This window comes from Triturus cristatus, chromosome 1_1 (genome assembly GCF_964204655.1).
Source record: "Triturus cristatus chromosome 1_1, aTriCri1.1, whole genome shotgun sequence".
In the NCBI taxonomy this organism is placed as follows: Eukaryota; Metazoa; Chordata; class Amphibia; order Caudata; family Salamandridae; genus Triturus; species Triturus cristatus.
In genome coordinates, this window is record NC_140579.1 from 1,305,834,867 (window position 1) to 1,305,860,397 (window position 25,531).

The 25,531-nt window shown below is 47.9% G+C and overlaps 1 protein-coding gene across 7 annotated transcripts in view; it reads right to left on the reverse strand.

Moving 5' to 3' along the window:
• Positions 1-25,531, reverse strand: part of MAGI3 (membrane associated guanylate kinase, WW and PDZ domain containing 3) — a 2,362,625-nt gene that overhangs the window by 1,250,224 nt on the left and 1,086,870 nt on the right. The gene's annotated exons all lie outside the window — the stretch shown is intronic.

A 25,531-nucleotide genomic window follows, 5' to 3' on the forward strand; every position in this document is an offset into this window, starting at 1 on the left:
AGTCAATTGTGAAGATATGGCAAGTTGGAACAAAGCGGCCTCACAGCCTGAAAAAGATTGAGGTTCAAACTTGCAAGAATACTTAGACTTAAAAATGATCCCTATCCCGCCTCCCCTTCCCGTACTTCTGTCGCTTCTTACCACAACATAACCGGGGGGGAGAGCGCAGGCAATATCCGGGCCAGAGCTAGTATGGAGCCAGGTTTCAGTAACAAATAAGGCATCCGGTTTTTCTAATTGTAAAAAGTCATAAATATGCGCTTTGTTTTTTTGGAGGGAGCGGCAGTTAGGGCTCCAGAAATGGAGAAGGTTGTCTGTATCTGGAAGAGACTTTTCAATTAAAATAGAAGAGACGGGAGGCTTTAAGATAGCCTTCGTCTGCTTTTTAGGACCAAGGCAAAGCGACAGTTGGAACAAACAAATCTCTGCAGCTGGAGATTGGCTACGGTACAGCAGGTCGGGATCAGGCCTCTTAAAGACCGTAAATCGCCGGCTGTATATGTTAAGAAATTAGAGATGGTATGGGCCGGCATAGTATATTTGCTGTCCGCTGGGCGCGACTGGGCTCGGACGGGCGCAGACGGGCTTGCCTCTGGTGCGCCCGCTGCGCGCGCGCGCTGCGCGCTTGCATCCGGCTATTGAAATAAGGGCCGGAGCAAGCTGATAGGTGTCAAGTCACGTGACGCTACCAGGATGCAATCAGATTATGGTAGCGCCATGTTGGGATGTGAAAATAAGCAAATAATGCAAAGCAGCGTTATAAATATAGCAGCCAAGGGAAGGAACAAAGGGTTCCCGTAAATTTGATTTTAAGGTGCGAGTATGCGGGCTAAAATATCACACAATACACAGATAAACTACCAAACTTAAAAATAGCAATAAAACCTAGTTTCAAAGAAGGGCCAGCAAGTACGTTTCAGCGAGAGAAACATCAGTAAGTAACAGCAATTATCGACAGAGGCGTCAGTAAGCAAGTGGCGCCGAAGTTACCTACGAAGTCGCGCTTGCATCCGGCTATTGAAATAAGGGCCGGAGCAAGCTGATAGGTGTCAAGTCATGTGACTCTACCAGGAAGCAGGGTGGAATCAGATTATGGTAGCGCCATGTTGGGATGTGAAAATAAGCAAATAGTGCAAAGCAGCGTTATAAATTATCTACTGGCGGTTGCCAGTAGATAGTTATAGTTAGGACCGTGTTTCCATAGGAAATCTCAAAATTCTATTTTGAATAACTTTGGCGCCGGTTGACAAATCCTCGCGAAATTTTCAAAACTAATGGGGCTCCGCTCAGCTCCTACCCTGAAAGTCTCGGGGGGATTCGTCAAGCGGGGGCCGAGAAAAAAGGGGGGTCCCAAAACACGTTTTCCCCATGCATTTTCCCATAGGACCTTTAGTCGAAAGTACAGCCCGAACGGCTGAACAGAATTACTTGAAATTTGGCAAAGAGGTAGTCCTCAGGTCAGGGATGTGCCTTTTGCATATATGGAGTCAATCTGTTCAGTAGTTCCTGAGAAAATTGCAGTTAAACTACATAAATATCTATAGCCGCGCACCCTAACGTGCGCGAGCGTAATTCTGATTGGTGGTTACATGTCAGTCAACGTTCGAATCGGTCGAAATCAGGAAGTGTCGGCCGCCATTTTGTTTGTTTTGAGTGCGAGAGTGAAAAAGGAAGGTGGCGAACGTGAAAAGGGGGCAGGGTAGAGAGTTCCTGACCCCCTAGCCTTTGTCAGGGGGTCCCTGAAGGACCCCGAAGGCAGAAAAAAACATTTAAATTTTTTTTTTTAAATCGCGGGGTGCGCGCACGGTGTAAAACCAAAAAAAAAAAATTTTAATACGTAGTTTATTGTAAAATAAATATATAAAAAATATTATAATAAATACATAACTTAGCATTTAAAAAACCGTACAAATTCACTGAAAAAAACATAGGTTTCACACACGTTATAGTTGGGAATTAGCATTTAAAAAACCTTGCAAATTCACTTAAAAAACCATAGGTTTCACACATGTTATAGTTAGGTGGACATTTCCCTCATAAAAAACCAATGAAATTCCCCGTTATAGTTAGTTCAGATAACTATAACTCGCGCGACCACCACTCTATCAAAAGGATGATGTCATCAGTGATGTCATGAGTGATGCCACTGACCATGTCATGAGTGATGTAATATGTGACGTCATCAGCAGTGGATTGCGGTCGCGCGAGTTATAGTTATCTGAACTAACTATAACCGCGGAATTTCATTGTTTTTTTACGAGTGAAATGTCCACCTAACTATAACATGTGTGAAACCTATGGTTTTTTAAGTGAATATAGAAATATAGAATATAAAATTGGAGCATATGAATGCTCAGATCGGTTATCATCTGCAAGTCTATATTCCAAAAGTAGAACAATCATTTGGGTGAGTCTAGGTCTTGCAGGAATGCTAAATCGGGTACTGAAATATGTTCAAGAAATTGAATATTTAGCAGAAAAAGAACCAGAAAGTACAGATATTTTGAAAACGTATATGTTGGACACATATTACCCAAACAGAAGTCATCATCTTGAGAACATGTGTCTCTATGAAGTGCTGCAAAACTACAGTTTTAAACGGAATAATACAGAGAACATCAATGATGGAAAATATGCAGTGATTGGTTCCGAAGGATGTCTGGTGAAACAAAGGAAAGGAAATTTAAATAATCACAGGAAACTGAGTTGCGACACTGCTGACAAAGGGGAATTTTACTATTTAGCCCTTTTGCAAATGTTCAAACCGTGGCGTTCAGAACTGGAATTACTTGGAGATTTTCAGAGCTATGAAGATTCATTTAATGCTTGTAAAGATAGCATACAATGCAGTGCTTTTGCAAATTATGTGAAAATGTTGAATGATGAAATTGATCAAGAAGCTCAATTCCAGCTGAGATTGCTAGAGACAGTTCTCAAGACAGTCAAAGTTCTGCTGCACTGAGTCAAGATCCACTAGGACAACCAATTGTTGAAAATGAAGCAGCGACTGCCATGAATGAGGTGGAAACAGCAATGTATCAAGCTCAAGAAGATGTAATACAGTTAGGAAACTTGGAAGAACAACTAAATGTTGAACAGAAACAAATATATCAACAAGTGAAAGAGCAGATTGACCATGGATTACTTCATGAAAAGAAAGGGTGCTCATATACATCATTTCAACCTATCCGAATGTATGTGAGTGGTCAAGCTGGAACAGGAAAAAGTTTCTTAATTAAAGTAATTACAAGTTATCTGCAGAAAACAACTGAGTCGCATTTGTCTTGTGTTGTCACTGCTCCAACTGGGTTGGCAGCACATAACATTAAAGGAATTACTTTGCATCGTTTACTAATGCTACCAGTAGAGCATGAGAACAAATTGGAATACCACAAGCTATCTGGAGAAGCTTGTTGTGAAGTTTCAAGAGTACTGAAGAAAATGAAACTTCTCATTATTGATGAGGTAAGCATGGTCTCAAACTTGATGCTTGCCTTTGTGCATTTAAGAATGCAGCAAATTCTTAAAACAGAGTATGACGTGTTATTTGGAGGAAAACACGTCATAGTTTTTGGAGATCTACTGCAAATGACTCCAGTAAAAGGACAACCGGTATTTAAAACACTTGCACATGAAGATACCAGAAAGTCTCTTGGTAGTGTTGGTAATGTGAACATTTGGACTTATTTTGAATACAAAGAACTGACAACAAATATGCGACAGGCAAATGATGCTGAATAAGGAAGTATTCTTCAAGATATAAGAATTGGAATTCTTACAGAACATGGCAAACAAGCTTTGGAGAGTTGATTACTTTGCAATGTGTTTCCAAATGAAAATTGCAGAAAATAAATCAGTGATCTGCTTAATGCCAACACTGCACGAGTGTTCCATATTCAACGAAGAACTATTGAAACTGAAAAATGAAGAAATTATAAAAATGGAAGCCATCGATAAAATAGAGCATGAAGGAATCACTATTATTTTGACGGGAAAGTTGAAAACAAAACTGGATTCTTTAGAAAAAAAATATCTAAAACAGCTGGTTTAGAAAAGACTATATGCATGTGTAAACTGTCGGGTAATTTAAAGGCATAATTTGGATGTAGAAAAAGGTTTAGCTAATGGAGCAATGGGTAAAGTGGTGGATTTTGTTAATTATCAGAAAAAAGAAGGAATTGAAATTTTAAAAATAAAATTTGATCAGATTGAAGAAGTTAAAGAAATTGTTTGTTGTTCAGTTAGTTTTTTGCTTGTTAAAGATTTATATGTCCGTAGGAAACAATTTATATTTTCTCTGGCATATGCAGTGACTATTCATAAATCTCAAGGATTAAGTGTAGACAGTGCATTGGTGAACATTGGATCTACCGTATTTAAAGTGGGTATGGCATATGTTGCTTTGTCGCGAGTCAGAACATTAGCTGGTTTGTTTTTGATTGATTTTGATGAGACAAAGGTTACTGCAGATGCAGACTGTGTAAAAGAGTATAATAGGCTAAGAAGGGTGTATGCTCCAAATTTAGGTCAATATACTGTATTTGAAAAGCGTGTGGTTGGTCGAAAAAGAAGGTTTGAGAATATCTGTTCTGAAGGTGTCGAGAAGAGAAAAGAACAAGATAATGTTGTGAAGTAAAAAGAAATCGGACACTGTTGAAGAGATTGTTGGTTATCAGTTTGAAAATAGTTCAGGTGTCAACTGCTATGCTAATGTAGTGGTCAATGTTTTTTACCTTGAAGGTTTGCAAGAACAAATTATGCAGAATCGGCAAAAAAGATTTTGTTCTCTGTTGCATTCTGTTTATGAAAAATTGACAACAGATACAAGTAAAATACAATCTGTTTCAGATGTTCGTAATCTTTTGGATGTGTGTTCTGGTTATACACAATTTACACAAAATATCCAACAAGATGCTCAGGAATTATTTTTTTTATTACCAACTTTGTATTTATTGAAAGATGAGGTTAGCCAAAGTACACAGCTGTGTGCCTACAACCATCTTGGCCGGCAGCGGAAAAAGTCCAATTCCATCATATGAAAGCAATGAAGCAGAGCATATCTCATATACCTCCCCTCTGAATCCCTGCTGTAGCCTCCATGCCCGGGTTCTTCCCCTCTTCCTCTGGACCCTACGCCCCTCTATTGCCCCAGCAGTCACCCTCCTTGAAAAACCCTGCAGCCTTATCCCATCTGCCGAACCCCAACCCAGCGCATCCCACCCAGCGTGCCCGTCACCCCAAAAACCTGCCTACAGCTGTGTTCACCCCAGCCGGAGGGTCAGACAGAGTAGGTGCAGCTGGTGGTGCAGTCTAGTCTCTAGCGTGGATCCCGCGGGAGGAGGCCAGCAGGGCCCAGTTCCAAGTCTAGTGAGTATCATTACCCTGCCCAGGACAAGCATTTGTTACTCTCTATGCCAGGTCTATGCTAGGTTCATGTGTCATGCCCCAGACAGCTCATTTAGTGCAGTACAATGTTCCCAGATTAACTCGCAGTCCCTGGAGGAACTGGACGGGGTGGCGTAACGCCACCGTACTGTGTCACCAAGGCACTATCACATCGCTTAACCGCTATAGGTCCTGAAGACAGGACAAACCAAACAGACGAAAAAGGGGAAAGTGGCGGGGGAGGGGAAGCAGGGTGCCACAGGCCAAAGTGGGGGAGTCTGGCGGATTCAACTAGTCTTGCTTAATCTGGGCCGGCAGTCTCCTGATGTCCCTAGTACCCTTGAGGTGATGTGTGCCTGTGCAGTGAGGAGGTAAGACCCTGGCGCACTTGCCTGGAGCTAGGAGCCCTCCGACGGTAAGGGCATCGGCTCCACGGACCGTGCGAAAATCCCGGGGCACAGCGAACTAATCTCGTCGAACAGCTTTAGGGCCCGCAGTCTCGGCGGTTGCAATCGTGCATGCTCTATCCTGCCCAAATATTCTACTAAGGGATTCCAGAGGGTCTTGAACCTAGTTTCCCTGAACTGGAGACGGGCTGTGAGCAGTTCCATCGCCAAGACCTGCCAGAGTCGGGCAAACCACACGTTGATGGAGGGCGTCTCCGCCTTCTTCCAATATACCGCCACTGTTTGTTTTTCTGCGCCTAACATGTGGAGGCTCAGGTGCCAGTCCCGACCTGTCATAGCCCGCCGCGACGTCGGTCGGAGGCCCAAAATAATCGTGAGCGGGTCCTCCGGCAGGGGGTAGCCTAGTACCCGTTTGATGTGGCTGAGGACTTCCTTCCGATAGGTAGTCAAACTCGGGCCCGTCCACCAAACATGGATAAAGTCCCCCGACGCCTGGGCGCAGCGCCAGCACAACGGGGACACCTTAGGGAACATCTTCTGGAGTCGGACAGGGGTGTAGTACCACTGGGTCATCACCTTGTAGGCCGATTCCTGTTGGGGGATGCTACGGAAGGTTTTGGGAATGTCGCTCCAAAGCCTTGCCCACTGCGCGGAGGTGATCCCGGAGCCCGAGAGGTTCTGCCATCGTACTTGGTACGGGTGGAGACCTGGACGCTGAGTGTGCTGGAGCACTTTATAGACGCGGGAAATGAGGCCCCTATATGTACCAAACGTGCGCGCCAAGTGCTCAAACGGGGTGAGAGGCCGCGTGGCCGCCTGCGCCAGCGAACAGCCCTGTACCCAGTACCGAAGCTGTATGTATTGGAACTTGTCCTTGTCCGTCAGTCCAAATTCCCGTTGACATTGCTGAAAGGATTTGAATTCCCCCCCCCTCAAAGAGATCTCGGATCGTCCTACAGCCGCTTTCCGTCCAGTGCTCGAAGTAGGGCGAGCGGCAGGCCGGCGGAAACTGTGGGTTGCGAGCCAGGGGTGTGTGTGGCGAGGGGAAGGTGGTGAGGCCCCTGCGGACCGCCACCCTGTCCCAGATCTCCAAGACCGTCTTAGTGGGTACCGCCATGTATGCACTACGGTGGCGCGCCGCCCGGGGCAGTCAAGCGTGATCCCAAATCGGGCGACAGGTAACCGCCCTGTCCATGTGGAACCAAATTTTTTCGCTTTCCCACGCCCCCCACTCCAGAACATAGCGGAGGTGCGACGCCCAGTAGTAGTCCATTAGATTGGGACAGGCAAGACCACCTCTATCTCGGGGGAGCTTTAATATTTTGTTAGAGAATCGCGGTTTCTTACCTCCCCAAATAAAAGAGATCAGGTCCAGTTGTAGGCCTTGGATATAATGTTCCGGTATGGGAGTCGGCAGGGTCTGAAACAGGTAGAGGATCTTTGGCAGCACGGACATCTTAATTGCATTGAGGCGACCAAGCCAGGAGAGCGGCAGTGCCTTCCAGGTGCGCAAGTCATCTAGGACCGAGCGCCTGCACTCCGGCCAATTGGCCTGTGTCCAGGTAGCTAGGTCCGGTGTCAGGTTAAGGCCAAGGTATCTCACTGAGCTGCTCGTCCATTGATATGGGGCGCAGGTCTGCAGCGCTGCAACCTCCGCCTCCGGAATCGTGAGATTAAGCACCCAGGACTTCGTGTGATTAATTTTTAGCCCGGAGGCACGCTCGTAGGCTTGGAGCAACGATTGCGCAGCCGGGAGCAAGGTTTAGGGCGCAGATAGCCTGAGAAGGAGATCGTCGGCAAAGAGCGCAATCTTGTGGTCACGGCCCCTAAGGGAAATGCCCTTGACATCCGGCGACTGGCGAATGAGAATAGCAAGTGGCTCCACTACTAGGGCAAAGAGCAGGGGCGACAAGGGGCAACCCTGCCGAGTGCCCCTACAGATGGGGAATGGCTGTGTAAGCTGGCCATTCACTCGCACCCTAGCCGCAGGGGCAGCGTAGGGAGCCATGATGCGCGCCTCCATTTTAGGCCCAAGGCCTATTTTCCGTAAGACAGCTCGGAGGAACGCCCAATCCATCCGGTCAAACGCCTTTTCAGCATCAAGGGACAACAGGCAAGCCGGGATTCCCCAATGCCTGGCCTTACCCACAATGTGGGCTATGCGACGTACATTGTCCGCACCTTGGCGTTGGTGTATGAACCCCACCTGGTCCGGGTCTACAAGGCGAGGGAGGTGGGCACCGAGTCGTTTGGCGAGAATTTTGGTATACAGTTTAAGATCTGTATTCAATAGGACTATGGGCCGATAGGAAGAGCAGAGGGTGTGGTCCTTCCCTGGCTTTGGTATGAGGGCGATCTCAGCCATCGCCATGTCTGGAGATGGCCCTCCCGAGTCCGTGAATGAATTAAAGAGCCGTAGGAGGTATGGTTGTAGCTGCGGCAGAAAGGTACGGAAGAACGCCACCGGGAGCCCATCTGGCCCAGGCGTCTTGCCTAACGGGAGGTCTCCCAGGGCGCCCGCTATTTCTTCCAGTGTAATGGGCTCCTCTAAGAGCTCGGAGTGGTGCTTACTCAGCGGCTCCCACTCACATTCCCCCAGGGTCTCTGTGATCAATGCGGGGTCCGGCGGGTCACTCACGTACAGGGAGGAATAGTAGTCATGGAACGCCTGGAGCTTCGTAGCTTCAGTGGTCGCCCAGGTTCCCCCTGCCCCATGTAGCTTCGCGATGTGAGCCTTGGCCGCCCTCGTACGTAACCGCCGCGCGAGAACTGCGCCCACCTTGTCTCCTCCGACGTAAAAGCGCTGTCGGAGCGCAAGTAGCGCCCGTTCCGCCTTGTTCGTCCTATGCGCCCGTAGCTGCCCCCTAAGGACCGCCAGACGCCGCTTATGGGCCGCCAGCGGGCGGGCCTGGTCCATCTTTTACAGCGTCTTGATTTCGCGGGCAAGTCTGGTTTCGTACAGTTGGGCTTCCCGCGTCCGAGCAGCAGCTATAGCCGTGAGGGTGCCCCGTATCGTGGCCTTGAAGGCATCCCATACGAGGGGGAGGGGGGTCTCTGGCAAATCATTGTGCTCGAAGTATTCCAGTATGGCTGTCTTTATTTCCTCCCTGTCTACCGGGTCCCGCAGGGCGTGATCTGGGAACCTCCAGCGGCGTGAGCCGAGTGCGCGAGTAAGGCGCTCATGGAGCAACACCTCCACGTGGGCATGGTCGGAGACAGAAATACTCGAGTGCGATGCCGACATAGTGTCTGTAAGCAAGGAGTGGGAGACAAAGAGCATATCGATGCGAGAGTAAGAGCGGTGCGTGTGTGAGTAGTAGGTGTAGTCTTTCAGCCCCGGGGAGTGGTAACGCCAAACATCTACCAAGTTCAAAGCAGTAAGGGATTTTTTCACTGTGGCCGACAGGGCCCCCACTCCATGAAAGCCTCCCCCACAACGATCCAGCTCCGCGTCCTGTGGAAATATGGATTTTTATGATCAGTTATGTCCCCTATCTTGGACCCCAACGGTTTCATGTATAAATCACAAGTACATGTATGTTTCCTCCAGTTCCAGTTATGAAGACGCAAACACATGTGCGTCCACCGTCAACATGGCCTCTTTCAGATCCGCCATGAATGGGCCGGATATTCTATTTCTAAGTATGAAAGGCCACCGGCTTTATATGGTTCATTTATCCCATTTTACAGTCCAGGCGAGTAGGCCCTGATTCTGCCATTAAGCCTTTTCCTGCTTTCTGCCTCTGAAAGCTCCAGTCTGAGCTCGCATCTGTATCCATGAACTTTGTCCTACTCCCTGTGCGGCTAACGGTGCCTGACTCGACCTGTCTGCTTGCCAAAAACTGTATTTCACCTTCAAGATTATCTGCTCTGCTCCGCTCCTCATCCAATGCATTCCTGTCTAGTAGTTTAAGTAAACATTCTTTCAGCTACCGAGCAAAAGGCCCGGCTTCTCTGTCTTTATGCAAGTAATTCATAGCCCTGTTACTATGGAAGATTTCTGCCCTCGCATCTAGTGTAGACACTTAGACGCTTGTACACGCACTAACAGTCAGTATAGTCAGTATAGAATAAGATTCTATCCTAAGAGACCTCTCTTTTTGGATAACACAGTTCTTTAAACATAGGATGTTAGATATGATTTGGGATTAGGTTGACATAACCCCAGACTTCTGTCTCCACATGTAGAGCTAAATGTCAAGTCCCCTTCACCCCCTAGTTGCACGTCAATCACACGTCATGCTGCTGCGCGCGCATCTCTGCCAAGTATTTTTGCTGACATTGCGAAATTCTTTCATGGAACCACCCATTTATGACATCATATCTAATGACGTTCTTTAGTTACGCCTAGTTACACCCATTTTAGTTACGCATGTATGTTTTATCTTTGTTATCAACTGTTACGCCTCCTGCATCTGTTTTCACTATAATGCCTCTGTATAAAAATGATTACTTGTCAATAAAGTTGGTCCTTCACTTCCTGAACCTTCGTGGTGATGGAATATGGAGTCCATCAATTCGAATTGATTTTGGAATAAAGCCCGTTCCGAACCTCTAATACCACGGATTCTGCCTCTTATTTTACTGAGCTATTATTATAGATTTTCCGCATCAAATTAAGTTCCGGTAATTAAATTATTTACCACATATATGGCGCCCGAACAGGGACACTTTCTCATCTCACGCGCCGGAGGTGCGTTGCAGGCCCGGTCTCCTGTCACAGCTGGACGGACAACAACGCGTACCCACAGGATTTCCTGTATCTCCCTCCTGCCGAGCGGGGGTAACTGAGGCTGCGATCAACACCCAGACGAGGCGGTGAGAAGTGCGAAGTATCCCGACCAGAGCCTAGCTGAGAGAGCAAGATCCGAGGTATACAGAGGCCCACCAGGTTCCGAAGTTCCGAAGTTTCGAGTCGAGTCCAGTCCGGTCCGAGTCCAGTTCAGTTCAGTTCCGAGGCCTTCCGTTCCGAGCTACCCGGTGAGTACCATTGTCGGGGAGGCGTTCTGACGTGCACATAGGTTGTGCCGGTCAAGACGGGTTTGGGTACACAAATCCGGTCTGCACTGTTTCAGCAGTGTATCTGTACTGTTTGGCAGTATATCAAGTATGTCTAGTATATAATCCAGAATTACCTAGTTAGTGCCGAGTATTATGCTTAGTGACTAGTTCCCTAAATGGCCATCATTGTTGTTAATTAAATGTTAAATGTTAAAATGTTTTAAATACGTTCTGCATATTGTGGTGTGAATGACTGTTCATTATTGTGTCTCGTTGTATTAAAGGTGTTCAAAATTAGGTATCAGATCAGTTCTCAATATGCCGCTCTTTTCGAAATTAAGACAGATCAAAACTAGAAAAGGGGTACTCGAAGAAGCTGTTCCCATTCCTCCTAGGGACACTCCAGGGTATTTCATGTATCATAAACATGGCCTAGACGCCATATTATTTCTTGATTTATGGGTAGACTACACCAAGGAATTACCAGAAAGTCAGAGGTGGCCCGCAGCTGGGACCTGGGATGCAGATTGCATCATGAAAGTAGAGGAAGAATTATGGAAAAAGAAAGCTAGACAATCACAGAAAGATGCCATTGAATTATGGCGTAAAGAATCATATAGACGTACAGAAAAAGCACTCAGACAGGAAGAGAAAAGTAAGGAGAATTCAAATAAAGTTCGAGAAAATCTATTAATTGAAGAAGGTACTCGAGTAAAATCAGAACAAGTAGACAGACAAAGAAATGCCCTTATGAATGGTATGTATCCTCTTCTGGCCGAAGGGTTACCTAAGGCTACTCCGGAGATACCAAAAGACTTGCCACCCCCATTGTTTCCGATAAAAGCACATCCCAAAGGGCATCCCAGAACCGCAGAAGATGTTTTCCTTTCTTCTTATTTAGACGACGCAGCTCCCGAGTATGCTAATACCGCGTCACATAGACGGCCTGCCGAGGGGGTTCAACGCCAAGACCCTCCTCCGTCTGTACCTCCGCAACAACAAACTCCGATACAAGTTCCGGCAAGCACATCTGTTTCTACAGCTGTACCCACACCTATGGTTGCTATATCACGTTCAACGAATCCTTTCACACCCAGCACCCCAGGCGGTGCTACAGGAGGTACAACAAACATTTTTTCCACGCCACCCAGAGTAAATAAACTTTCCTTTCAAGAATTAGCCCACCAACGTACGCCCAAACTAGTAACTCCCGACACGCTTAAGGAACTTCTAATAGATTGTAGATATGATCCTGTGCCCGGCAAACAGGATGAAATGCTGCTGGCATCATTACGTATCAGACGAGCTGCAATATATTTAGGGAGGCTACCAGGAATGACTACACATTTAGAAAATATATATCACTTTGTCCAGTCAGGGCGAGATTCTGAGAGTATTAATAGAGCCATGGAGTACCAGAAAGTGGAAATACAGGGGGAACTGTTACGTTTCCTCGTAAATTGTGTGGTCAGAAATCAAGACCGACCAGGAGTAAATCCGGAAGAAATGCAAATTCTTACCACATGGAGTCGGAATATATCAGAAGGGAGACATGATAAACTATTAAGTATAATAGCTATGTGCCGAAAAATCCGCAAAGAAGTAGAACGAATACACGAAGAAAGATTAGCAGTGGACCAGCCTGAACAAACCGAGGAGGAGGAAGAATTAGAACTGCCCACAGGACAATTAGAAACAGTGGCCTATGTAGGTAGAGGAAGATCTTGCAATAATACTAGATGCTTTACTGATCCGATACGTCCGATACGTCCAGATAATAACAGAAATTTCCAAACACCTATAATAAATATAAGGTCCCCCGAACATGCGTTCCAAGCCGCTGACAAATTACTTCAAGAACGAAGGGGTTATCATATACTCGATTCTATGGACGAACAAGAATTAGCCAGGTCAGCCGTTCACTGGGTTGACAGTCCCGGAAAATATAGTGATGATACACTAGCACACACGTTTTTGAACCTCAACCCAGATGAACAGCGTTTAGCTGGTATCTATATGATTCAACAACTCCTCGTATTATATAAAAGCCAACACTCTGATCCTGGTCCCTTACCTGATATATTGACTGAATTACTCACGAATAAATGGAGAGGTTCAGGTACTGAGCTAATTAGAGAAATACTAGAATCCAGAAAGCAGTACATTCTTTTTGTATGCCCCGAACATGTCTCACTGCCCATCAAGGAAAGAACAACGTATTATATGGATAGACAGAATCCCTTACGCGAAGTGCACCCGATAAAAGGTGATGACAATCGGTTTAAACGTGTGTTTGTATACACACCCATATCCAAAATGGAACTATTAGAAATGAAGAAAGTGGTACCCAGTCATGATAAAGACCCAGCGGGTTTCCACCGTGAAATTAAAGACATGTTGCTCATGGGAGAATATACCTATCCCGACATTATGAAAATATTAAAGGTATTAATGCCTGCGGGCATTTACGAAAAACTCAAGGAAAAGGATTGGGAGGAGGGAGACCAAAAGATAGATTGGACAGCATTAGAAAACGAAGAAACAGCTCGAGGTCCAGGTTTAGGGCTTGGGGAAAAGACCAAAATACTGCCAGGTTTACTAGTACAGGTACTGCCACGTTTATTAACTACGAAAAAGGAAGACTGGGGTGCAATCTCAGCCTGTAAACAAAAGCAAGATGAAGACACTAGTGATTTTTATGCCCGATTCGAAAAATGTTTTGGTATAAATAGTGGAATAAAAGCAAGTAGCGAATCTTATCCACATCTGTTTGTGACCAAATTAGTTGAAAATGCCCTGCCCCAAGTTAAGAATAGAGTATTGAAATTCGAGAGTACCTGGCAAGGTAATACCCCATCACAGATGTTACAAATGCTACAGTACCATCACAATAGAATTAGAGAGGAACAAGAACATGAACAAAGACGCATGAAAGACACGAAAATGAAAATGCTAGTTTCCCCAGACAGTTCCAACTGACGGTCATAAAAAGGGTATGACACAGTCCAGTGTTTCAGCAGGGTCTGTAAAGGGGACATGCAACTATTGTAAACAGCCAGGTCATTATGTACACGATTGTCCAGTTTTAACCCCTTCCATGCTGCGCAGATTCCGCCGCTGTGCTGACGGAATCTTGCGCGGGCGTGGTCATGACGGAACGGTTCCGTCATGAGCACAGCTCAACCGTGGCTCATGACGGAACCGTTCCGTCATGAGCACCGAAGGGGTTAAAACATAATATCGCCATAGGTAATACAAAAGAAAGACCACGGCCATTTAGACAGGATCAGAACCAACAAGGAGCCCCGCAGCATGCACAGGCCATGCCAGCTCCGCAGCAGTCTATGCCAGCTCCACCACCGCAGCCTATTGCTGCCACACAGACAACGACACAACAGATGTACCAGACCGCACAGTATGACTATCCTGATTATCAACGATACTCATGAAACAGCCTAGAGAGGGAGGTTGGCTTACCCCTTATTGAGGTCCCTGTAGATCAAGAAGGACCTTATGTACATAGTGAACTATTAGGCCAGGATAGAAAATTTTTACTTGATACAGGGGCAAGCCGAACAACCATAAAACGTAGTGAAGTTCCAGGGGCACCCCTCTCAGGCTCACAGAATATTTCCCTTGGTTTTTCAGGAAAACCTATCATTAATGAGGTATCACAGCCTCTTCCACTTACGATTGGTCCCTTGACATGAACTACAGATTTATTGCTTACTAAATCATGTCCAGAAAACCTGTTAGGTATAAAAACATTGAAAGCTCTAGGAGCTATAATATGTTGTTCTCCGGAAGGAGTAAGATTGTTTTTACGTGATTTCAAAGGGCACTACGTGTCCCGAGACATGGATCACCGACTGCAGACTTTACCCGCACATTTATGGGCACAAGGCCCTACAGATGTTGGTTGCATGAACATTACACCATATCGAGTCACACTAAAGACAGGAGTGGTATTACCACGTATGCGACAATACAAGTTACCCCCAGATGCTGTATTGGCTTTACTGCAAATCATTGACGAGCTTATTACCCAAGGAGTGGTTGTGGAAACCGACTCCAATGTATGTAATTCCCCGATAATTCCGATTCTTAAACGAACTGATCCAAAAGCCCCGCCAGTATATCGATTGGTTATTGATCTGCGCGAATTAAATAAATGTATTGTACCACAATACCCCGTAGTCCCAGACATTTCTTCATTACTGACTGCCATTGATTCCGAAGCAACATTCTTTACTGTAATTGATCTCAAGAATGCCTTTTTCAGCGTCCCAATAGATCCGGAAAGCCAATACTTGTTCGGATTTAGTTTAAATGGACGAAGCTTTAAATTCACACGCGCACCTCAAGGATTCACAGAAAGCCCCAGCATCTATAGCCAAGCACTGAAACGAGAACTTGACAGTATCCACATGCCAGTCAACACTGCCCTGCTTCAATATGTCGATGATCTGCTGATCACCGCTAGAAGCGAACCTGAATGTGAAAAAGCCTCACTGACGGTTTTACAATTTTTGGCCGAAAAGGGGCACAAGGTGTCCCCTTCTAAGCTGCAATTCTGTGTTCAGCGAGTTGTTTACCTTGGTCACTCGCTGTCCAAGGAGGGAAGGCAGCTTACACCCGATCGCATCCAGTTAATTGCTAACATGCCAATACCCAAGACACAAAAGGAGGTGCGGGCTTTTATAGGCCTCACTTCATATTGTAGGCAGTGGATCCCTCAGTATGCATTTCTAGCAAAACCACTCATTCAGTTGACAACACAGGAGGCAGCCACATCGACTGTCCTCCCTTGGACTCAGGAACATACACAAGCTTTTGAAAGCCTAAAGAAAGCTTTATGTCAAGCACCCGTTTTAGCAACACCATGTTACAATAAACAGTTTACACTCTTTGTTACAGAACGCGAAGGTACTGCTTTGTCAGTACTCACACAGGAACAAGCAGGATCACACAAACCATGTGCTTATTTTTCTAGTACATTAGATCCCGTAGCTCAGGCTCTGCCTGCGTGCCTGAAATCAGTGGCAGCGACAGCTTTAGCAATCAGACAAAGCGATGCCATAGTGTTAGGACATCAATTGACAGTACAAGTACCACACGCAGTAGAGGTTCTCTTGAACCGAACGCAAACACAACACTTGACTATAGCAAGACTCACTGGTTACGAATTGACATTGTTTCAGCCACACATAGAAATCAGACGTTGTAGTACATTGAATCCTGCCACACTGTTACCAGTAAACGGAACAGACCCATTAGCACATAATTGTATTGAAGTTATTACTATCATGACGAAACCTAGACAAGACTTGACAGACGTCCCATTGACAGATCCAGACCTGACGTTGTATGTAGATGGTTCATGTATGAGAACAAGTACAGGAGAGCTAGTGGCCGCGTATGCAGTCACAACAGACACTGAAGTCATTGAAACAAATCGTATTAATACCTTGTCAGCTCAAGCAGCAGAGCTCATCGCTCTGACACAAGCCTGTATTCAAGCCACAAATAAGAAAGTCAACATATACACTGATTCACGTTATGCATTCGGAGTTGTACATGACTTCGGCGTGCTGTGGTGAGAGAGAGGTTATTTAACTTCTCACGGTGCCCACATTCAGCACGGACCCCTCATTCATGCCTTATTAGATGCAATACATCTACCCGCTGCAATATCAATTATGAAATGTAAAGCTCATACGAAAGTTACTGATATCATTTCCCAAGGCAATGATCTAGCTGACAAAACAGCTAAACAGACTGCTCAAACTCACACATCTGACATGACAAAGACAATAGTTCCGACACCAACACATTGCATGATGGTTAAGGATCCCGCTCTTGACGTAATTGACATACAGACACATGCTACACCAGACGAAATAAAGAAATGGACTGAATTAGGAGGGATCCAAACGGATCAAGGATGGATGACGAAGGAAAAATCTGTATGGTTTCTTCCCGACTCAATGGTCCAAGTTATCATTAATACAATACATAGTCCAGCGCACCTAGGAGAAAAAGCTATGCTAGACAGCATTCAACACATTTGGTTCAACAAACATTTACGAGCAGCAGCTAAACAAAAGGTCCGTACCTGTATGATCTGCTGTCAGTTTAACCCAGGTAAAAGTATTCCCGTAGAACAGGGTGGATTTCAGCCTCCTGAGCACCCTTTTGAAGTCCTCCAGATGGATTATATCCAGATGGAACGATGTCGAGGATTTAAATATGTTCTTGTAGTTGTCTGTGCTCTTTCCCGTTGGACAGAGGCATACCCGGTTTCAGATTACACTGCCCCGACTACTGCCAAACAGTTAGTTCGAGAATTCTTCCCACGGTACGGTTTACCACGTGTTGTCTACTCAGATAACGGCCAGCCGTTCTCATCCGAACTAATGAAACACGTTTCACTTTTGTTAGGCTATCAATGGAGATTTCATTGTGTCCGACACCCCGAGGCAGCAGGTCTCGTGGAACGACATAATCAAACTCTGAAAATTAGATTGTCCAAAATATGTAGGGAGAAAGGTGTAGATTGGGTAGTAGCCTTACCAGTTGCACTCTTTTACATGAGAATGGTAGCACATTCTCGAACAGGGCTATCCCCTTATGAGGTGATCTTCGGTAGACCACCAAATATGTGGGGGACGCCTATACCACGCAAAATAACTGATGTAGACTGTAATATGCTGACAGATTACCTGGCTTCCTTGATGTCTGCACTACAATCTTGTCGTTCACAGGTAGCTGCAGCCTTTCCCGACAACACAGAGGTGAAACCCCATGACGTAGTTCCCGGGGACCTGGTGTTAGTGAGGAATTTTGACCGGAAGTCTCAGCTGGATCCTAGGTGGAAATCGCCTCAACTCGTACTGCTCACCACGAGGACAGCCGTGAAGATCGAAGGTCGCAAAGGCTGGATACATTAAAGTCATATCAAGAAATTTCATGGACTACCATCCGATATAGAGACTAAACCCTGTATTTCCTCAAAGACAGACTCAAAGCTCCCCTTGGTTGAGCAAACGAACTCAGAACTATATAGACTAAAATTGAGGTCCAATAAGTCAGACAATTTGATTGTTTAAGTCCTCTCCAAGGTGAATCGGTTGAATTTGTCTCTGACATGTATCTTCTGGACCGGAATAGAGAAAGAAATAATCAAATCCAGTTGAAAAAACATGCGTACTGTAAATCACTGCGTAGTCATTGCACAGTGACGTTATTAATTCTGTTTTTCTTATGTCTTTTAATAATCGCTGCAAGTATATTATTGCACATATATTATCCTATTTCTAAACATGTTTACAATATTACTGCTGAACATTCTTTTAGTGAACTTCCCCCGCATGAGTTGTCATATAGATTTGCGCTGCGCAATAACACTTTTATTAGTATGTTACATCATTCCCATCAGGCTAGCAATGCTACAAATTGTTGGATATGTGGCTGACTCCCTCCCTATCAGAACTATAAGTGAATTCTGCCTCTCTTTCCATATCCGTTCACACACAATGGCTCCTGTGGAGCATGGTTTAGTTTAATTAATTCCCTAGATTCGAATTCCGCAGTTTATCAAGACAACTGGGTATGGGGAAACCTGAACTTAGTTTTGCTTAAAGTCTGCTACCCTAACAAGGAGGGACTTCCCAGAAGAACAGGAACTGATCTAGAAAATGAAGTATATGGATTAGGTAATTTCACGCTTAATCTCATGATCCTGAATGTCGAATCCGAAGCTGCACCAATTTTGCCCGCTATGTCAGTATTTCCAGTTAAAGGTGAATTATGTATAAGAAAGAATGGCTCCATACACATGGGCCATAGTAAATGCACCACTGTAATAGAATTCAGTGATCAAGGCAAGTCTACATTTAGAGCTTCTCGCCATTCCTACTTCGTATGTGGTCAGACTGCATATACACGTTTGCCTCTAGATTGGGATGGTACCTGTTACATCGGATTCCTTCTGCCACCTGTTTTCTTAGCTCCTCCTGATTATCATAGAAATACTCATTTAGTACACAATAGACAGCAGAGAGATCTCCCCATCGTCGATTACACTGAAACAGCATGGGAAAAATACACAGATTTCAATAAGGGTTTCTTTCCTTATATAGGTACAGTCACTAATAGTAAGCTGATACGTAGATTAACGAGAACCCTTGAAGCAGTAGTGAACGAAACTATTTCCGCCTTAGGCAATTTAACAGAAGAGCAGTCTGCTATGCGGATTGTTGTGCTTCAAAATCGTCTTGTCCTTGACGTCATCCTGGCCGATAGGGGCGGAGCTTGTAGGGTCATCGGATCAAGTTGTTGTATTTTCATACCAGAAAATTCGCCGTCTGTATATAAAGCCATAACCCGCCTTCATAAGATTGTAAGCCAGATACATCAGAATCCAGGCACCTGGACTTGGTCCGGTTGGTTCTGGGGCGTGTTGTCAGCCTGGGGATGGAGAATGCTCTCCTTCCTAGGTATTGGCTTTCTCATACTATTCAGTTGCTGCTTATGTCTACAATGTGGGCCAGCGATTTGTGGTCTGTGTGCCACCTCGTGTATCCCACATCCAAGTTTTCGTTTGAGATCCCGGAAGAAGAAAGAAGAACAAATGATGTTATATGAACAGATCAACGGATTGATGAAGATTGATATCTCTTAAGGGCAAGTAGGGGACAAGGAGGGAATGTGGAAATATGGATTTTTATGATCAGTTATGTCCCCTATCTTGGACCCCAACGGTTTCATGTATAAATCACAAGTACATGTATGTTTCCTCCAGTTCCAGTTATGAAGACGCAAACACATGTGCGTCCACCGTCAACATGGCCTCTTTCAGATCCGCCATGAATGGGCCGGATATTCTATTTCTAAGTATGAAAGGCCACCGGCTTTATATGGTTCATTTATCCCATTTTACAGTCCAGGCGAGTAGGCCCTGATTCTGCCATTAAGCCTTTTCCTGCTTTCTGCCTCTGAAAGCTCCAGTCTGAGCTCGCATCTGTATCCATGAACTTTGTCCTACTCCCTGTGCGGCTAACGGTGCCTGACTCGACCTGTCTGCTTGCCAAAAACTGTATTTCACCTTCAAGATTATCTGCTCTGCTCCGCTCCTCATCCAATGCATTCCTGTCTAGTAGTTTAAGTAAACATTCTTTCAGCTACCGAGCAAAAGGCCCGGCTTCTCTGTCTTTATGCAAGTAATTCATAGCCCTGTTACTATGGAAGATTTCTGCCCTCGCATCTAGTGTAGACACTTAGACGCTTGTACACGCACTAACAGTCAGTATAGTCAGTATAGAATAAGATTCTATCCTAAGAGACCTCTCTTTTTGGATAACACAGTTCTTTAAACATAGGATGTTAGATATGATTTGGGATTAGGTTGACATAACCCCAGACTTCTGTCTCCACATGTAGAGCTAAATGTCAAGTCCCCTTCACCCCCTAGTTGCACGTCAATCACACGTCATGCTGCTGCGCGCGCATCTCTGCCAAGTATTTTTGCTGACATTGCGAAATTCTTTCATGGAACCACCCATTTATGACATCATATCTAATGACGTTCTTTAGTTACGCCTAGTTACACCCATTTTAGTTACGCATGTATGTTTTATCTTTGTTATCAACTGTTACGCCTCCTGCATCTGTTTTCACTATAATGCCTCTGTATAAAAATGATTACTTGTCAATAAAGTTGGTCCTTCACTTCCTGAACCTTCGTGGTGATGGAATATGGAGTCCATCAATTCGAATTGATTTTGGAATAAAGCCCGTTCCGAACCTCTAATACCACGGATTCTGCCTCTTATTTTACTGAGCTATTATTATAGATTTTCCGCATCAAATTAAGTTCCGGTAATTAAATTATTTACCACAGTCCCACACCAGGTTGAAGTCACCCCCCACTATGAGGTCCGAGCTCACCGGGTCAAGATACTCCCGGATGACCCCGCGCAGGAAGGCGTCCTGACCCTGGTTGGGAGCGTAAAGGTTGCAAAGCGTGAGCCTACGGTGTCCCCGCGTTAACTCAACCCTCAGGACCCGGCCCGCAGTGTCTCTACGCACATGTGTGTCCCCATGCAAGAATCCCGCCCGACAAAAGATTGCGACCCCTGCTGTCTTAGTGGCTGCAGACGCCCAAAACCTATGGGGAAAGCGCGGGTGGGCCATTCGACCTAATTCAGCCTTTAGAAGGTGCGTCTCCTGCAGGAATACTATGTCGGCGCTCTGTTGGAGCAAGTATCTCCAGATCTGGTGTCGTTTGCTAGGTGAGTTGAGCCCCTTCACGTTCAAAGAGACAACCTTCCAGAGGGTACTGTAGTCATAGACACTGGTCAACTAGTGCAGTTATCCCCCCCGCAGCCCCCAGCCCATCCACAAAGCCCCCCCGCCAGAGGGTTAGGAAGTATAGTGGGAGAAAGGAGATAGGGTAGGATCGAAAAGAAGAACCGAAACCACAAAGCGGCCAACATGGCTAACAAGGCCTATTCCAGTCTAGGGAGTGGCCAGGCACTGTGGCACAGGCTATCCCGGAGATGTCACTCTCCCAAGAATAGGAGTGGGGGTCTGTCGGCTCTGCCGCCATTCACCAAGTACACCAAGAGGGGCCCCGGGCCGCCGCCCCACTCTGGGGGCCGCAGTGACGACCGAGGGAAACAGGCAACCCTTCCCGTTCCAAGCGAGGCGGCCGTGGCCCCGAAGGGAGGCCACCTCGCATTTCTGATGGGGGAGCCAGTGAGCACCCCCCCTCCCGGGGGCCTGTATCAAAAACTGCTGTACAAACAGGGAGGTTCACTGGGGGGCAGGCTTCTGCGACCCCCCCGGCGATGAGCCCGCTTCCAGGGACCGAATGTGGCGTATGATGTCCTGCTTGTCCCTTGATGACCGACTAGCAGCGGGAGAGGGAGACCGCCCCGCGCGGCTCACCCTGGACCAGTTAAGCCGGAGCGGAACATGTGGCCCCGCAGCACTTCGCATCGGGCTGGCCGGCGGAGAGTCCGGGATCTGAAGCAGCTGCGCCGCCTCCCTGTAGGAGCGCAGTACCCCGCGGCCGGATTCCCACTGGAAGATGAGGGCGAAGGGATGGCCCCTTTGATAACGAATGTTGAGGTCTCGCAGCTTATCTGTGATCGGCCGGAAAGCTCTCCGGCGCCGAAGGGTCGTGGGGGCCAGGTCCTGGAACAGTTGGATCGAGGCGCCCTTGTACTTGATATCGGCCTTGTCCCGGGTTGCCTTGATAATGGCCTCCTTTTCGACGAAAAAGTGGACCCGCGTCAGGATGTCGGGGACTAGCCCGGGTCTCCCAGGTGGTCCAGAGACCCTATGGGCCCGATCTAAGGCTGGCGGCGAGGCATCGTCATCCCCCCAGAGTTCATGAAGGAGATCCGCCACGAATGTCATAATATCCGCCCCCTCCGCTCCAATCCGGACGCCTCCAATGCGGATGTTGTTGCGGCGCCCCCTATTTTCCAAATCTTCCTGCCGTATCTGTAGTTCGACATTCTGCTCCTCTAGGGTCGCTATCCGCTGCCAGAGGCGTTCCTGATCCTCCGTGCGAGCATCCAGGGTCTTTTCCATGTCGTCCACTCTGTGCCCGAGTTCCCCCACATCCCTCCGAAGCTCCTTGACGCAGGCCTGGACCTCCGTGCACAGCGAACCGATTTCAGATTTAAGGTCTTGCATGAAGAACGCCATAAAAGACTGCGTCACTGGCTCCGCCGCTGTCCCGGCCCCCACCTGCTGCGAGCCCGCCGCCGCCACTCCAGGCTTATTCCAAAGGTTCTTTGCCGTGGTGTCTTTAGCAGTTGCCGGCGGTTCCTTCCCCTGTTTGGTGCGCGTCATTGTGCAGTCCCGCGTCGCACCCTCAAGATGACCCCCCACAGCAGACTGTCTAGTCCACTCAGGGCCACCACCCGGTAGGCCTCCCAGCATCCAGAAGCTCGCTGGTCAGGCCGTGTAGTGTCCAAGTTGAGGCCGCTCCTCCCTTTTCCGGATCTTGTGCCCTGGTTGCGGCGTCGCGGGGCAAGTATTCCGGGCGCAGCGAGGGAGCAGAGCACCAGGACACCCACAGCCACGGGCCGCCCTCTGGGCAAGGGCGCCGCCAGTCCCCACGCCCACGACGCTCCGTCTCAGGGCCTCCTTCTTTCACCCAGGCATCGAATGTCACAGGATCACCGGGTGTAGGGGTACGTCGCCTCCTCCCCCGTTCAGCGCCTCCAGAGGAACCCGGAATGCCCCCACAGTAGAGCAATACGGGCCAGGCAACCATCCGGGGTGAGCACTACGTTGTCCAGCTAAGTCGCCCCCAGCCCCGCGCTTCCAGGCAGATCCCTGCACAGCCACTCCGGGTGTCGCCACAAGCCCACCGTCTCCAGCGTAGGCAGCGCTCTCAAGGGACCTCTCAGGGCAGGGCCCACCTCAGCCAAGGTGTCCCCCGCCACCGCACGCCGTCTTCCCCCGCAGTGGCTTCTCGTGGGCAGTCACCGGGCCGATACCGCCCGCCGATCTCCTCACCTTAGTGCCGGCCCCTCGAGCTGGGTCGCTGCTGACTCCGGTCCCCGGCTGTAGAGGCCGTCTCCTCCCCCGCTCCGTGGCCCCAGGGGCACCAAATGGCGGACTCGTCTGCGCCACAGGCCAGGCAACCATCAGGGGCGAGCGCTTCGTTGCCCAGCTAAGTCGCCCCCAGTCACGCACTTCCAGGCAGGTCCTTGCGCAGCCACTCCGGGTGTCACCACCGGCCCACCGTCGCCAGCGCAGGCAGCGCTCACCAGGGGCCTCGCAAGTTAAGGCCCACCTCAGCAAAGGTGTCTCCTGCCACCGCCAGCCTTCCTATCCCGTGGCAGCCTCTCGTGGGCAGACACCGGGCCGATATCGCCCGCCGACCTCCTCACCCTAGTGCTGGCCCCTCGAGTTAAGTCGCTGGCGTCTCCGGCCCCCAGCCGCGGAGGCCGCCTCCTCGTCCGCTCCGCGGCGCCAGGGGCACAAGATGGCGGACTCGGCCTCTCCCTCCGGGACAGCCCCTCCAGCGTCTCCACCGCTAGCCCGCTCCAGGAACCCTTGACTGCAGCTCTCAGGCGACCACAGGCCCACCTAAAACAGCGGAGCAGCTCCGGCGGTGAGCCCGGACACCCAGTCCGCCCGTGGAGGTCCTCCTCAGTGCCTCGGGTCAGAACGCTTAAGATGGCGGTCGCCTCCGCCTCGGCCGGGGTCTCTCCCCGATTCGATCTCCGGCGCCGCTAGCTACTCTTCTCCGGGCTCGCCAAAGCGTCTGCAAGCAGCCCGCTCCCCTCCGCCGCTGTCTCGCCCCCAAAAGAGACGTGTCTCCAGGCAACAAATCGCTTTTTGAAGCTTCTTTCCCCGGCGGCAGCCCGGAGCCCCGATAGTCTGCGGCTCACTCCGTGGACGGCTTGGCCACACCCCCGCTCAGGAATTTTTAATGTATATGCTTTCCATTTTTAGGTCTCGGCTAGCGAAGGCTGCGCTTGCGCAGTCTCGCTCGCGAGATTTAATGATTTAGAAGTTGGGCTTTAACCCGCCCCTCTTCTTCCCTCTTCTCTATTGGCTGGCCTCTTAAATGCTGGTCAGCCATTGGAGAAGAGCTTTGTCTCTCCAAAGAAGCCCCGTCTTTTTCGGATTCGGGGGCGTGTTGTTTACTTTCTTTCTCTCCTCTGGAATGTAAACATTCCAGCCAATGGCAAGAGGAGAGAAAGAAAAACACGCCCCCGAATCCGAAAACGCCGCTGCGTTTCTCCGAGGCATTTCTGCTTGACCTCGGAGAAAGGCGGTGGTGTTAATGGCGTCCTCTCCCCCTGCTCTCGGCTCCCGAGTTCGGCTGCTGCTCTGGTCTCCTCCCCCCTGTCCTCTCAGGCTGGCGCCGAAATGTTGTGCATGCCCTGCTACCATCCAGCTCCCTTTCTGTATTTCAAATATAACTCTCTACCAGCCCCTGGCTCCTCCCATCTTGAGACCCCCCTTCCCCCTCCCACTTGATTATTTATGTTTTTATGAACGGTGTTGAGATACTCCTCATACCTGCCAGCTAAACTCTTAGCCATTTAAAGAGGCTTGCTCTTTTCAACCCATTGGGCCGTAGAGTGTATCCTACTAGCTTCTGAAATCCAAGCCTTCCAATCGGAGAAGGAGACGAGGCCTGGGCACGTAGAAGGCATCTCATATCTACCAGTTACATTTACGGTAGTTATGGAGGCGGGGTCAAGTGAATGAAAGTAGCCAATGACAAGCGGGCGCGAGAAAATTCAAGCGCACCGCATCATAGTCTTTCCTTCCGCTGACTTGAGTTTTCGTCGTTGCTGCACGCGAATAAAGGGGATCCGTTGCTGTGAAAGTTGTAGATGTGTACTCGATAAGGTGAGGAAGGGGTTGCGAGCCGATTTTCCACGGTCGCTTTCTGTTCGTAGCCTTTCCGCTACATTCTTTCTTAAAGGGGTTCGGCTGCGGTGATCAAACCGACGCTTCCTCTTATGGCGTTGAAAGCGACTAAGAAAAGTCGGGATATTTAAGCATGGCGTAGGTTCTAGAGGTGCTGTTTGCGTTTGAGCAGTCTTATGTGCAGGACGTCCCTTTGTGTTCAGTATTGACCCCATAACACTGTTGCTTGCATGGATGATGCGTACGCTCCAAAACATAATTGAATCACATTGTTTGCTAAGACTACTGTGTTTTTGTAAGATCCTAATTTTATGTTTTTGAAAAAA